The following is a 6450-nucleotide window of genomic DNA, read 5'->3' as shown; positions in this document are numbered from 1 at the left end:
TCTGCCATTGTATACATAAGTGGAATCTCTATAAATTGTACAATGTCAGAAGATGTGAATCTTATGCATTTGTTATTATTGCTTATTTTGCCACATTACAAAGTATATTATGGATGATTAACACATATAGTTTATATGGTTTGGCTCTGTGTCCCCACCAAAATCTCACCCTGAATTGTAATCCCCATAATCCCCACAAGTCAAAGGTGGGACAAGGTGGAGGTGACTGGATTATGGGGGCAATTTCCCCCATCCTGTTCTCGTGATAATGAGTGAGTCTTATGAGATCTGATGATGTTATAAGAGTCCGGCATTTCCCATGCTTGTACTCACTCTGTCCTGCCACCCTGTGAAGATGTCTGCTTCACCCTGGCCTTCCATCATGACTGTAAGTTTACTGAAGCCTCCCCAGCCATACAGTACTGTCAGTCAATTAAACTTTTTTTTTTAAAATAAATGACCCTGTCTCAGGCAGTTTGTTATAGCAGTATGAAAATGAACTAATACAATAAATTCGTATTGAGGTAGTGGGGCGCTCCTGTAAAGATACTCGAAAATGTGGAAGTGACTTTGGAACTGGGTAACAGGCAGAGGTAGCAACAGTTTGGAGAGCTCAGAAGAAGACAGGAATATGTGGGAAAGTTTGGAACTTCCTAGAAACTTGTTGAATGATTTTGACCAAAATGCTGGTAGTGATATGGACAATGAAGTGCAGGCTGAGTGGTCTCAGATGGAGATGAGAAACTTCTTGGGAATTGAAGTAAAGGTGACTCTTGCTATGTTTATCAAAGAGACTGGTAGCATTTCGCCCCTGCCGTAGAGCTCTTGGAACTTTGAACTGAGAAAGATGATTTAGGGTATCTGCCAGAAGAAATTTCTAGCTGACAAAGTGTTCAAGAAAAAGCAGAGCATAAAACTTTGGAAAATTTGCAGCCTGACTATGAGGTAGGAAAGAAAAACCCATTTTCTGGGGAGGAATTCAAACCAGCCACAATAATTTGCATAAGTAACAAGGATCCAAATGTTAAACACCAAGACAATGGGAAAAATTTATCCAGGGCATATTAGAAATCTTCAGCCTGAGACAGAAAAATGGTTTTGGGGGCTGGACTCAGGAAACTCTGCTATGTGCAGCCTCAGGACATGTCACCCTGCATCCCAGCTGCTTCAACTCCAGCCATGCCTAAAAGAGGCCAGTGTACAGCTCAGGCCACTGCTTCAGAGGGTGCAAGACCCAAGTCTTGGCTGCTTACACAGTTGGGCCTGAGGGCAGAAAAGTCAAAAATTTAGGTTTGGGAACCTTCATCTACATTTTAGAGGATATATGAAAATGCCTGGAAGTCTAGGCAGAAGTTTGCTGCAGGGGTGGAACCCTCATGAAGAACTTCTGCTGAGGTAGTGCAGAAAGGAAATATGGGGTTGGAGCCCCAAAACAGAGTCCCCACTGGGGCACTGCCTGATGGAACTGTGAGAAGAGGGGCACCATCCTTCAGACCCCCTAATGGTAAATACACTTACAGCTTGCACTGTGCACCTGGAAAAGCCACAGATACTCAACACTAGCCTGCGAAAGCAGCCAGGTCAGGGGACTGCACCCTGAAAAGCTGCAGGAGCAGAGCTGCCCAAGGCTGTGGGAGCTCACCTCTTGCATCAGCATGATCTAGGTGTGTGACTTGGAGTCAAAGATCATTTTGGAACTTTAAGATTTAATAACCACCTTATTGGATTTCAGACTTCCATGGGGCTTTTAGTCCTTTAGTTTTGGCCAATTTCTTCCATTTTAAATGGGTGTATTTGCTCAAAGCCTGTACCTGCATTGTACCTAGGAAGTAACTAACTTGCTTTTGATTTTACAGGTTCATAAGCAGAAAGGACTTGCCTTGCCTCAGATGAGACTTTGGATTTGGACTTTTGGGTTAATGTGGGAATGAATGAAGACTTTGGGGGACTGTTGGGTGGCATGATTGCATTTTGAAATAAGAGGACATGAGATTTGGGAGGGGCCGGGGTGGAATGGTATGTTTTGGCTCTATGTCCCCACCCAAATCTCACCTTGAATTGCAATCCCCACGTGTCAAAAGTGGGACCAGATAGAGATAATTGGATCACAGGGGCAGTTTCCCCAATGCTGCTCTTCTGTTAATGAGTGACTGTCATGAGATCTGATGGTTTTATGAGTATCTGGCATTTCCCCTGCTTGATCTCACCCTGTCCTGTGAAGGAGGTTCCTGCTTCCTCCAGTTTTGTTTTTATTTGCTAAATCTGGAAACCCTAGTTAAGAGGCACCCTTAAAATTTCTTTCGGTTGAATGTGTAAACAAGGTCTTGGAATACTTTCTATTAACTATTTCATTTCCTTTAACCACAATAACATGATAACATGTTTATTATAATATGCCTGAAGTGTTTAATAACATAATTATTACATATGTCATTGCTCAATCTTCTCAGAAAAGTAACAAAGAGAAAATATAGACATTTAAAATCTTCAATTTAAATTACAAATATAATAAATATCTTACAGATTTTCTTTAATTAACATAACATTGTTCATCAAATACATTTCATTCTGCCTAGTATTATTATTTTTTATTTAATAAAAAAAGATATGCTGTAAATTTCTTCCTAAAGAAATCTGTAGAAGAATAACAAAATGGTAAATTTAAAATCATTGTGAGGAAAAGCTTACATTTACTCACTTAATACCTTACATTTTGGCATCTGGTTGCCAATAGTCTGTCACAGTAAACATATTAATTTGCTACATTTTGTGTACAATGGTAGTGGCAAAGACTCTCTTTTTAATCAAGTTTTAGAGTGGCTCTCCCAAGACCTTTTTTGACTATGCCTTGTCTTTGGGGCTTGTCTTCAGCCAGCAGGTTTGTTTTAGTAAGAATACTGGTAAGTCAGTTTCGTTTAGGGAGAATTGTCCACCCTCAACATCTGATCATCCTGGCCAGCTTCAGTAAGAATTCTGCGACATTGGCTTAGCAAGAAACCCCCTACCTTTGTTATCTACTTTTAGTGTTTTTTTCTTTATCAATCCCCCTCCCCAACTCTAGTTTTTGGCAAATCAGTTCTCAGCTGTCTTCACTATATTGAGGGTTGGGGAGTCGAGCCCTATCTCTCTCCATTCTTGCATAGCCTACCCATTATGGTAGTCCTGGATAAAGTCCAACTTATTATTCTATCAGGTGTCAGAATAATTTTTCTTTAATAGTATAAAATCAATTTTAAATAGATTTTAAAAAGTTGAAGAGATATATATGTGTGTAATATATGTGTGTGTGTGTGTGTGTGTAGTAATTCCTAGAGCAATCACTAGAAAACTGCAAAGACATTTAGCTAAAAGGACAATAAATAAATGAAAGTGGAAAAAATTCAAATAATCCAAAAAAGGAAAAGGAGAAGCAGATGCTTAAAAAAATAGAGGACAAGGCTGGGTGAGGTGGCTTAAGCCTGTAATCCCAGCACTTTGGGAGGCTGAGACGGGCGGATCACGAGGTCAGGAGATCGAGACCATCCTGGCGAACACGGTGAAACCCCGTCTCTACTAAAAAATACAAAAAACTAGCTGGGCGAGGTGGCGGGCGCCTGTAGTCCCAGCTACTCAGGAGGCTTAGGCAGGAGAATGGTGTGGACCCGAGAGGCGGAGCTTGCAGTGAGCTGAGATCTGGCCACTGCACTCCAGCCTGGGTTACAGAGCAAGACTCCTTCTCAAAAAAAAAAAAGAGGAGAATCAGAAAGTTAATAATAAAATGAAAAACCCAATTGAAACACATCAATAATTACATTAAATGTTAATAGATTGAACACTCTGAATAAAGGCAGAAAGCAAGATTCAACTTTATGCTGTAAGAAGAGATACACCTTAAATATAAATACACAGAAAGCATGACTGTAAATGAATGAAGAAATATGTATCAGACTATAAATGTTAAGAAGGCCAAATGGCCATATTAATGTTATGAAGATAGATTTCAAGATAAAGAGTATTATCAGGCCAGGCGCAGTGGCTCAAGCCTGTAATCCCAGCACTTTGGGAGGCTGAGACGGGTGGATCACAAGGTCAGGAGATCGAGACCATCCTGGCTAACACGGTGAAACCCCGTCTCTACTAAAAATACAAAAAACTAGCCGGGCGAGGTGGCGGGCGCCTATAGTCCCAGCTACTCGGGAGGCTGAGGCAGAAGAATGGCGTGAACCCGGGAGGCAGAGCTTGCAGTGAGCTGAGATCTGGCCACTGCACTCCAGCCCGGTGACAGAGCAAGACTCCGTCTCAAAAAAAAAAAAAAAAAGTATTATCAAAGATAAATAAAAAAATTCATAATGACTTATTAGGAATTCATATAAATCGTAAATTTGTGCACACTTAATTGCTTCAAAATACATTAAGCAAAAATGACAAATTTAAAATGAGGAATAGACAATCTCATAAATAATATGACTTTATTTTATTTTATTTTTAGTTCTGGGGTACATGTGCAGGATGTGCAAATTTGTTACACAGGTAAACGTGTGCCATGGTGGTTTGCTGCACCTATCAACCCATCTCCTAGGTATTAAGCCCAACATGCATTAACTATTTTTTCCTGATGCTCTCCCTCCCCCTGACCCCACCCCCATGACAGGCCTCAGTTTTTGTTGTTCTTTCCCTGTGTCCATGTGTTCTTATTGTTTAGCTCCCACTTATAAGTGAGAACATATCCTATTTGGTTTTCTGTTCCTTCATTAGTTTGCTGAGGACAATGACTTCCAGCTCCATTTATGTCCCTACAAAGGACGCGATCTCATTCCTTTCTATAGCTGCATAGTCTTCTGTGATGAATATGTACCACACTGTCTTTGTCCAGTCTATCATCGATGGGCATTTGGGTTGATTCCATGTCTTTGCTATTGTGAATACTGCTGCAATGAATATATGTTTGCATATATTTGTGTAATAGAATGATTTATATTCCTTTGGGTATATAACCAGTAAAGGGATTACTGGGTAAAATGGTATTTCTGGTTCTATGTCTTTGAGGAATCATCACACTGTCTTCCACAATGGTTGAATTAATTTACATTCCCACCAACACTGTAAAAGCTTTCCTATTGCTCCACAGCCTTGTAAGCATCTGTTGTTTCTTGATTTTTTAATACTCACTATTCTGACTAGCATGAGATGGTATCTGACTGTGGTTTTTATTTGCATTCCTTTAATGATCAGTGATTTTGAAATTTTTTTATATGTTTATTGGCCACATGTTATGTCTTCTTTTGAGAAGTGTCTGTTCATGTCCTTTGCCCACTTTTTAATATTTTTTTTCCTTGAAAATTTGTTTAAGTTCCTTGCAGAACATCTTAGCCTCAATCCAGTTTTGAGCCCTTGCTAGAGAGGTGTTATGATCATTTGGAGGAGAAGCGGCACTGTGGCTTTTTGAGTTTTCAGCATTTTTGCATTGGTTCTTTCTCATCTCCATGAGCTTATCTACCTTGGATCTTAGAGGCTACTGACCTTTGGATGGAGTTTTTGTGGGGTCTTTTGTTGATGTTGCTGTTTTCTGTTTGTTTGTTTCTTTGTTTGCTTTTCTTTTAACAGTCAGGCTCCTCTTCTGTAGGGCTGTTGTGATTGCTGGGGGTCCACTCCAGACCCTATTCACCTGGGACACTCCCATACCTGGAGGTGTCACCAGTGGAGGCTGAAGAACAGCAAAGATGGCTGCCTGCTCCTTCCTCTGGGAGCTTTGTCAGAGAGGCACTAAACTTATGCCAGCTGGAATGCTCCTATATAAGGTGTCTGGTGACCCCTATTGGAGCATCTCATACAGTCAAAGGGCAAGGGATCAGGGACCCACTCAACAAAGTACCCTGGATGCCCTTTGGCCAAGTAGGTGTTCTGCACTGGGGAAGATTCCCCTCATTCAGGCTGCCTGGACTTTTCAAAGCTAGCAGGCAGGAAAAACTAAAGTCTGCTGATCCATGGAGACTGTGGCTGCCCCTCTCACCAGGGATATCAGAGTTCTAACTGTAAACTGGCTGGAGTTGCTGGAATTTCCACACGGAGGCCCAACCAAGTGAAGAGGGATGGATCCTAGTCCCACCTAAAGAAGTAGTCAGGCCATGATCTGTCACAGCCACTGTGCGGTGCTGTGGGAATTTCTTCCAGTCCAAGTAGCCCAGTCTCCCTCTCACTGGCAGGGAAAAAAGGCTAACTGAAGCTGCAGTGATGGCAGCTGGCCCTTCCCCCGGGAGCTCAGTCATTTAGGCACTCTCCAACCTGCTGCCACTGGCCACAACCCAAGTGGCTGCCGAGAGTCTGCACAGCTCTGTCCTTGGGACCCAAGGCCCTAGTAGCCTGGGCTCATGAGGGGATCTCCTGATCAGCAGGTTACATAGATCCACGGAAAAAACATGATTTCCTGAGTGCGGTAACACAATCACTCTCAGCCTCCCTTGGGTGGGGGTG

This window comes from Trachypithecus francoisi, unplaced genomic scaffold (assembly GCF_009764315.1).
Source record: "Trachypithecus francoisi isolate TF-2019V2 unplaced genomic scaffold, Tfra_2.0 Lachesis_group6, whole genome shotgun sequence".
NCBI classification, from domain to species: Eukaryota; Metazoa; Chordata; class Mammalia; order Primates; family Cercopithecidae; genus Trachypithecus; species Trachypithecus francoisi.
This window is presented reverse-complemented; position numbering follows the sequence as displayed.